A 9,488-nucleotide genomic window follows, 5' to 3' on the forward strand; every position below is an offset into this window, starting at 1 on the left:
ACACGAAAAAAAATAGCCATTTTCAAAGGTTTTACATGAACTGCCATTTCGGGTTTCCAGTAAATGTTCCTTTCTTTCAGTACTAGAAACTCAGTTAATAAGATTTAGATGAGTGTCTGAACACCCTGAAGAGAGGACTATAGCAGTGAGGATCAAGTAGTATTCTTCAAAAAGATTTGGGATATCTGTTTACACGCACATGCAATACTGTTCCGTAGTTAGCTGAGAGTTTGCTGCATCTATGTGATCGGTTAATGAATGCTCTGTGTGCTTGAAAGCTTGACATCTTTTTCCAGCTGTACCATCTGGTCTCACAAAAGAGCTGATTACTTCCAACAGATCTCACACAGCATAGCTTCCAGGGTGCAAAATGAATTATAACAACTTCCCTTTTTCATTTGACATAGTCTAAAACAGACCTAGTCTCTTCTATAAGTAAGATGACTTCACCTCTCAAGTGACATCCTTTATTTTAATTGGCTTTAGGCAACACTTCCTCCTCTGCCTCCTAGAGCTCAATTGATTTTCAAGTTGAAATACTATATGCCTGTAAAGTAAGTCTAAAATTGTGTGGAGCTTAGGCAGTACAGATTTTAGTTAATGAATACTAGCTTTTTCTTTACCAAGAGTTATTGTTAGAAGGTAAAAAGTAAAAATTTAGCCTGAGCATGCAACCATGTGAAAAATTGCCAGGCTGTCCCAATTTCGGAATGTCTAAATCTAGACCGCCTTAGCAATTGGTGAATAATCAACAGTAATTATCATCACTGACATTCAACAGATTTGTTTAGAGGAATAGCTTCCAGTTTCTGATGATAGCATACCTCCCTGAATTATGCCTACACAGTAAGAAATGTGTATGGTTATTATCACTCTTGTCACTAACAACTGGAACGTTACTCTGTCAGCAATGGAGTGGGAAGCCTATGTTCCAGAAGGTTACAATATATATTGTTTTGAAGATAAAAAGTTTTGCTTTTATATTATTGTGGTGGTTTTGCCCTGACCGTGTGCCAGGTGCCCACCAAGTCACTCCTCCTCCTAAACTGGACACAGGAGAGAGAAATATAATGAGAGGTTTGTGAGTCAAGATAAGGAGAGGAAGATCGCTCAGCCTCACATGCAGAACTCTCTCAGCTTGGGGAGAAAAAGGTTTGATTTATTAAATGAACAATAAGAACAAGGAAATGAGAAACAAACTCCAACCCTCCCTTCTCCAGGACTCTCCTTCTTTCCCCTCCAGCATCACAGGGGATGGGGGAGGGGGGTTGTGGTCAGTTCATTACAGATGGACTTTGCTGATGCTTGTTCTCAGAGAGAGGCCTCCTCACACTTCCCACTGCAACAGTGTGGGGACCCTCCCACTGGAGACAATACCTCATGAACTTCTCCAATGTGGGTCCTTCCCATAGGATACAGTTCTTCACCAACTGCTCCAGCATGGGGCCTCCCATGGAGGCAGCTCCTCACACCCTGTCCCAGCATGGGTCATCCACCAGGAGAACAGTCCTTCAGGGACAGACTGTTCCAGCCTGAGTCCCTCACAGGGTCACAAGTCCTGACAGCAAACCTGCTCTGGCGTGGGCTCCTCTCTCCCCATAGACTCCCAGGTCCTGCCTGGAACTTGCTCCAGGGTGAGCTTCCCACAGAGTCACAGCCTCCTTCAGGCATCCACCTGCTCCAGGATGGGGTCCTCCATGGGCTGCGAGTGGATCTCTGCTCCCCGGTGGCCTCCATGGACTGCAGGGGGACAACCTGCTTCACCATGGTCCTCACCACAGGTCACAAGGGAGCCTTTTCAGTGCCTAAGCACCCTCCTTCCCCTCCTTCTCCACTGACCTTGGTGTCTGCAGAGATGTTTTCACATTCTCACTCCCTGTTGCTGCTGCAGCTTTGCAACTGCCCAACAACTTCTTCTTATTCTCAAATACATTATTCACAGAGGCATTACCTCAGTCACTAATTGGCCAGGCTTTGGTCAGGTGGGGCGTTCATCTTAAAATTGACTGGCCCTAGTCCTTTCGGCTACAGGGGAAGCTTCTGGCAGATATTTTTTTAAAGAAGTCACCCATGTAGCCCTCCCACTACCAAAAACCTGGCCCAGGCAAAACCGCTACTATTCTGGAGAGGCAAACTGCAAAATTAATTTGCTTGGCAGGATGAACAGTCTATCTGTCTCACACAGCTGATACATTTACTAATAATGTAGCTTTAATGCCATACCTTAACAAGATGAAGTAAGGTAATCTAGTAACTTGGACCATAGTGAGATATGAAAACAATGACTGAAATTCTGCATTTAACCTAGAATTCCCAAGAAAGCCATACATGATGCTATACACATTGTTAGCTGGACAAAATCAAGAGTTTTATAAGGCTTGGTTTTTATGCTTCTGGTTTTTTTCAACCACAAAGTGTACAAAACCACTAGCAACTTTTTTTTAACTTTCATGGAAAATCATATGCTCTTGTTTCCATGCAATGACACTAGAACTTACAGGAAGCTAGACAGATCCATTAGGAACCATCACTTATAGTTGAGATTTTTCTGTCCATGACTGTTTGGACACTATAAAATACTGAAAATGCCCACTGAGCAATGTAGTTGTCTGTACTCATAAACAGAAGTCAGATGCTCTCAGCAGAACATGATGCAATGGAGACTGATGGACTCCCTGCCCCATAAACACCATTCCACTCTTCACAAGACTCACCTTTAACCTTTGCAAAAACTTCAAAAGATTAGGGCTACCCTCTGTGCCGGATGGAAAGGCAGTACACTGTAGAATGTTATTGCCTATTGCTATCATTGCAATCCATGGTATCTCTGCCTTTTCAGAAGATGAGTGACCTTTTTTCATAATTTTTATTTTAATTTTCAAGCCCTCTGATCTTAGGTACTGCTTACTAGTGAGACAGAAAGTAGCTGATTTGTGGAGAGCACTACTTAAAGGTAACTTGTCTCTATGTTAGAGTTTTGCAGGCTATATAGGATGAAAGACTTTTACTGTATCAATTAAGATATAAAGTGTACCAACAGAATAAATTACTGTAAAACGTGCCCCACAGACAAATTAGCCACTGTCAAAAATGAACTTCCAAAAACTCAAAGTATTCTGCTATTATCTCTGTCCTTTAGACACTCCAGCAAACATTTCTTGGCAAGATTGACAGGCCAATTAATCACTGCAGTCTGACTTGATGGTGGAACGTGTTTGGAGAGGGACTTTTCTGCACTGTTTTCTCTTACAAAATAAACCAGCAATGACCTGAATGTAGTAAGAACATTGAGCATTTATATAAGAATCCTCACCAGATTATTCTTCCATCAATCTGTCTGGATTTCTCTTTGATCAGTATAAACCTTCAGCATCCATAACATTTTGTGCAAGAAATTCCACACTTTATTTGAAGAAGGAGGTTCTTCCAAAGCAGAACGTAAGTTTCTGATTCAACTCACACAAACAACTTGTTATGCTACTCAAGTCAAATTAGACTTGTTGGTCTGGATATAAGGGACAAAGACCTTGAGTAGCATAGCACAGAAAACAGCCTAATAGGCTTGAAATACCTTTCTCTTGATGTCCCTTCAGGACTCAAGGCAGCAGACCTATGTACAGGCAAATTGGCTTGCTCTTAGATTGATAGCTGGGAAGCCTGTGAGTGATGTAATTGGAAAGACTGGCAACCTCCATCGAGTTTATTGGACAGTGGGGAGTTTAGTTGAGAGTCTAACTATATACAAAAGGTGCTCTCACCTGAACTCGCCTGAAGCACAATTCTTCCAGTCAGCTTTGTTATCTAAACAGTCCTTTGTTACTCCCCAGTCTTCTCACTCATGATGCCTCAATGAACAATGCTCACGGAAAGAAAATAGAGCATTTAGTCACTTCAGAAACAATTTTGTTATAAGAGACCATCAGGCACATAGCAGGAATCAAAAGTGCTCTTCTGCAAAGAAAACTGAAACATTCTCACATTCTGCTGGTTTGGGTTTGTTTTTGTGTTTGTTAGACGTAGATGCTTGTAACCAAAAGGTCATGCAGTAAGTACTGTGTTCACTGACAATTGGTGGGAGAAGAATGAACATATATGGACAGTCTCTGGCACTCACCCTGGCAAAAATGAACGTACTTATTTTCTCAAGATACGACAACAGCCAGCTTTCAACAAAGAGGATGTATCACCACTTGGTATAAAAGAAAGCCTTTAAAGTAGCACAAAAATTGTTGCTAGGGGTAATCTATGTAGATTACAAAGGGTAAGAAAGGGACAAGACCCTCAGGTGCTGTCAAGAACAATCATCAGGCTGGAACAAATGCTGCAGCAGGAAAGGACTCTTCAGCAGGACATCACTGCTAGCACTCTGGGCAGAACACTGCGTCACAGCTGTCTACTCAATCAAAAATTGCAGTCATGTTAATCCTGTCCTTTTTCCTCTCTTTGTTTTTGTGTACATGGTAAAATGAATTCTTTGCTCAAGACTAAGTCTCATGGGTCTCTGTTTAGGACCACTTATTTCCTTTTCTTTCACTCTCCTTTTTTCTTTTTGTTTTGTTCTCTTTTTTTTCTTTAATAATGTCAAACTATACTGATTAAGAGCTGGTGATTATTGCATAAAATGACCACATGATCAAGGATTACTGTGAACCTCGACAGGAGACCCATCAACATGGGTCAAGGACTTAGTAATATATCCTACATCTTTATGTTACAGTTCTGAAATTGTAATTGTCCCCATAGGCTGTATTATTAATCTGATGCAAGAAACAATTTATGTAACATCCTCTGCTGTGGTCCAAAATGTTTTCCATCCATTGACCATGACACCAGTCCTTCACAACTAAATCTGAAAACTCTGTGAGTTTCAGAAAATGAGAATGAAGTAAATCTGAAGAGGGTTTGACTCTTAGGTGGTAAGGAACAGAACCAGAAGGCTCCCTGTTCTGTAGGTAATATGGAAAAGCATCTTCAATTAATAGAATTCCCTGTCCTACAAATATCACAAACACAATGCTTTCTAGCTGGGAATTTCACCAGTGGAGTTTCAAGTCCAAATGTGATTTCCTGAAGCATTCTTTTCCAACTTGTAACAAATGTTCTAATGCACACCCAAACAAGAATGATATTTATGATTATTTTCCAAATGATCTGGAAGTGAAAGTGGCATCTATAGTTTGCATTTTTTGTATTGTTGAAGTGTTTCAGTGTACAAACCATATTTGAAATTAGAATGCTAGGGAATTACTGCTGGAGTACAAGTTTGATGTAACTGCAGCAGTTTGAAGTTCTGGCCAAAACCGTACTGTTTTAGCTGTGCTTGCTCATCACTGAAAATAACACATAACATACTGGGCAGCTGTAAATGGAATCTGCTCTGTGATACTACTGCTGCTTTGTGTCTCACTTTGCTCCTCATCCCAGTAACATACCCAAATTCAGCTGTAAACATCAACATGACTTGGATCAGCAATACTTAAGGCCCAAAGAAGACCTCTTTTTGGTCTGGTTCAGATTGTATGAAATACTGTAATCATCTTTCTAAGCTTACCTTCCTCTTTCAGCTGTTCTAATGGCAAGCAGGAACAAGCTTTAAAAGTAGATGGAAACCCTTCAGGGAAATCATTCTGGCTGCTCAACAGTCATGAGATGAAAGCATCCTGCCTTTCTTTGACTCTCACTTGGGTTATGTAAAAGTAATATTCACCCATGAAGAAGTTTGGAAATTACCAACCACAAGATGTTTACTTCCCTTATTTTTTCCTTAAAAAAAAAAGTTTCTGGATACCTTGGGTGATAGCAAAACAACTTGCCATCTTTGGGAAATGCTCTTACTCTGGGAAAGAGAGATGCAAAAATCAGCTTAACGTCTGTCTTTTAACAGACAGCTTACCAATTGCTTGCACAATTTTTAATGTGATCTGTCTAGACATAAAGATCTGTGCAGAGCCTTTATGAATATATTAATGTACATTAATATTTTACTTTATTGTAAAAGTAATGCAAGAAACTTTTTTTTCCCACCTATAGCTTCATTCTAGGAATGGATCATTGCCGCTCAAGTATAATAATGAAAGATGCCAGTGGCTGCCTTTGAGGGTCTTCAATGCAAAAGATTGTCATATCCCCATGTAGAATAAGTTGAACCTCATAATGGCTAATCCTTAGGCTATAATGACGTTGGTTAATAATAAACTAAACATAAGCCAGCAATGTGCCCTTGTGGCCAAGGCCAATGGCATTCTGGGATGCATCAAGAGAAGTGTGGTGAGCAGGTAAAGGGAAGTTCTTCTCCCCCTCTACTCTGCCCTGATGAGGCCTCATCTGGAGTCCTGTGTCCAGTTCTGGGCTCCTCAGCTGAAGAGGGATAGAGAATTTCTATTGAGAGTCCAGTGCAGGGCCACCAAGATGATCGGGGGACTGGAACATCTTTCATACGAGGAAAGGCTGCAGGAACTGGGGCTGTTTAGTCTGGAGAAGAGGAGACTGAGGGGAGATCTTATTAACATTTATAAATATCTAAAGGGTGGGTGTCAGGAGATTGGGACATCCCTCTTTTCTATAGTAGACAGTAACAGGACAAGGGGTAATGGGATGAAGCTGGAACATAAAAAGTTCCACCTAAATATAAGATAAAAACTATTTCACTGTGAGGGTGACGGAGCCCTGGCACAGGCTGCCCAGAGGGGTTGTGGAGTCTCTTTCCTTGGAGGTCTTCAAGACCCACCTGGACACGTTCCTATGCAACTTGATCTAGGTGAACCAGCTTCTGCAGGGGACTAGATGATCTCTAAAGGTCCCTTCCAACCGCTACCATTCTGTGATTCTAGGATTCTAGTGTTCATTTAGGATCACTATTAATCATTAGCTTCACTTCTTAAGCCTACTTTTGTATAAACAGTGCATGCCTTGCTAATGACTGTATCCTTGAAGAAGGGCTGGAGACTGGTAAGGAGGGAACATCCTGCCTCAAAAGGCCCAAAGGCTGAATGTTTGCCCAAGAAGTATAAAGTTAGCAGTAACTGGGAAAAAAATTAAAGGCAGTAGGGGAAGATCACAACAACTTATTCAGTTCAAGACCTAAAAGATTTGCCCCTTTCTTTCTGTATCTGAATGGAGTATGCATGATAATTTACACAGCAAGTGGGGATAATTTAAATATAACTAACCAATAGCAGGAAAAAAACAATTACTATCCAATAAACATAAACTTAGGCAGGCTTTTACTCATCATGTAGCACAATAAATACATCAAAATTCTTTTCTGTGATATGCTAGCTTTTTGGAATTACCACCTAGCACCCATCTTTGTGCAAACATGAAATGGATAAATTTCTCATCTCTATGTGCAAGGTTGGCTTATTGCACACTGGGTACTGAGCCCCCATTTGTGGGACAAGAGCCAGATATTTTATTGGCATGGGAACTATGGAACCAATGACATTGCTAGGCCTTTCCATTCATGCCCACTCTTGGTGAACACCAGGCTGGCTGAACTGATGCAACCCTGTGTCAAATGATATTACCAACAATATGCCTTAGCTTTGGCCAAGTTAAAAAGTGCTTCCCCAGAACTAGAGGAGTTCTTCCAAGTGAGTTTGATCAGTGCTTTGCATGCTACCATCCAGAAGACAGCTGCATGCTCAGAACAAAAGCCTGCATTACAGGGCATGGCAAAGAAAAATCTGACAGCTGTTGCAAGGTCCTAAAATTACAGCTCTGGAACCTTTCTGTATCTCTGTAATTGCTATGCTGAAACCATCAAGTGCTTAAAAAGTAGTGACAATGTTCCTTGGCTGCCAAGGTAGAAAGATACTACAGAACTTAAGACCGAGGTAATGCACAAGGAAGGACACAATTCTAAAATATCAAACAAAAACAATGTTCAACACTGATTCTCCAAAGTTTTTTCAAACTACCTACAAATATTAGTTTTGTTAGTGTAATGACAATCCTGTTGGAGCATTAACTGATGGTCATGGTGATTTTTATGGGTTGAAGCAGAAGCCCAGGGTACTTTAAATGTTTTCTAAATTTAGTGATGTGAGCCAGGTCTGAACATAGCATAAAATCTCATTTATGATTAAGCCACAAAACTACTCTTTGATAAACACTACTGTGCTATTATATCAAGACTATGTCTGTTAGAGCGAGCATTATTCCATATTGCCATGGAATGTGATTAGCTTGATAAATACTTTCCTACTTTTGAGGTTGTGTGAATCAAGAAAGGAATGAAGGGTGCTTCTTGTGGTGAAAGGCTAGACTGGAACTAAGGGATTTAATTAATGTCTTTGCCTTAGAATTCCTGGACCATTTAGGACTGGCTTTTCAGAATGGTTATGTATCCATGTTTTACAGATGGTAGCTGGAGTTGTGCCCAGGTGAGCTCTGAAAAACAGTCTTTTAAGCTCTCAGGAGACCACAGTGCTGCAAAGTAGAGGCTACTTGATGATTGCTCTTGCATATCGGATGCATTTATTAGCTTGTTTTCCTGTAATCTCTTGCACCGTCTTGACTTCTCTAACTCAAATGGTTTTCCTGTGCTCTTTGGATTTCAACACCTCTGGTCTTAGAGAACTCATTTTAATACTTGTCTGGCTTACACTGCTGGAGTTCTTCATGCATCCTTCATTGCTTTAATGTTGAATTATTAAAGTCTTTCCAGCAGAGCAAAGTAGATACCTCTTGGTAACCTTAATAGCCGCGTGCCAGTGCCTAAAGGGCAGATCAATTCCAAGCTATAAAAATAAATAGCTCTCTTTGTTCTTAAGAGGATTTGGATTCAGCAGAGTTGCATTATAAAGATATGACTTCTTAGTATTAAAGTCTGGAAATGAAATAGAAAACGTATTATCCACTCATGGTTAAAACTTAGCAGGTTTGATATTTTTCAGTTAATCTGCTCCTTGACCTTCTGCTTGTCCAGTCTTCCTGCTTGAGGTTTATGTACTTTACATTGGGGTTTTCTTAACTAACAAAGAACACCTCCAAAATCCTGTCATGGGGGGAAGGAAGAGAGACAATGGGGGAAATTCATATATCTAACTGAGGAACCCAAGGGGCTTATTCCAAGAATCATTAATAGTTACAGCACAGTAGCCTCTAGCCCCTTCCAAACCACACACTTCTCTGTGATAGTACAATGATCACCCTTGTGCTGAGGAATTCCGTGATGCCATTTTCATGCTGTCTTATGAAAAAATCCAGCCCACTGATTTCCATGCAGTTTGGCACATTTGGTTTTCCAGATAATCTTTTTGAAACCAGTCTTATCTCCTTTTTATGAACGCTGAAATCCTTTGGTAGTTTTCTGGAACAGTAGAGTTTTTCCTGCTACTTATGTCTGAAATTGCTCCCACATGTTTACATCAACACTGCACTTAGATCAACACTGCCTCCTCACTTCCACCCTAGATGTGGCTACACCAGATAAGTGATGGGGTGTTTTCAAATTTCAGGTAACATTACAAGTACTCAAAGGGGAA

Source organism: Colius striatus, chromosome Z (genome assembly GCF_028858725.1).
Source record: "Colius striatus isolate bColStr4 chromosome Z, bColStr4.1.hap1, whole genome shotgun sequence".
NCBI lineage: Eukaryota > Metazoa > Chordata > Aves > Coliiformes > Coliidae > Colius > Colius striatus.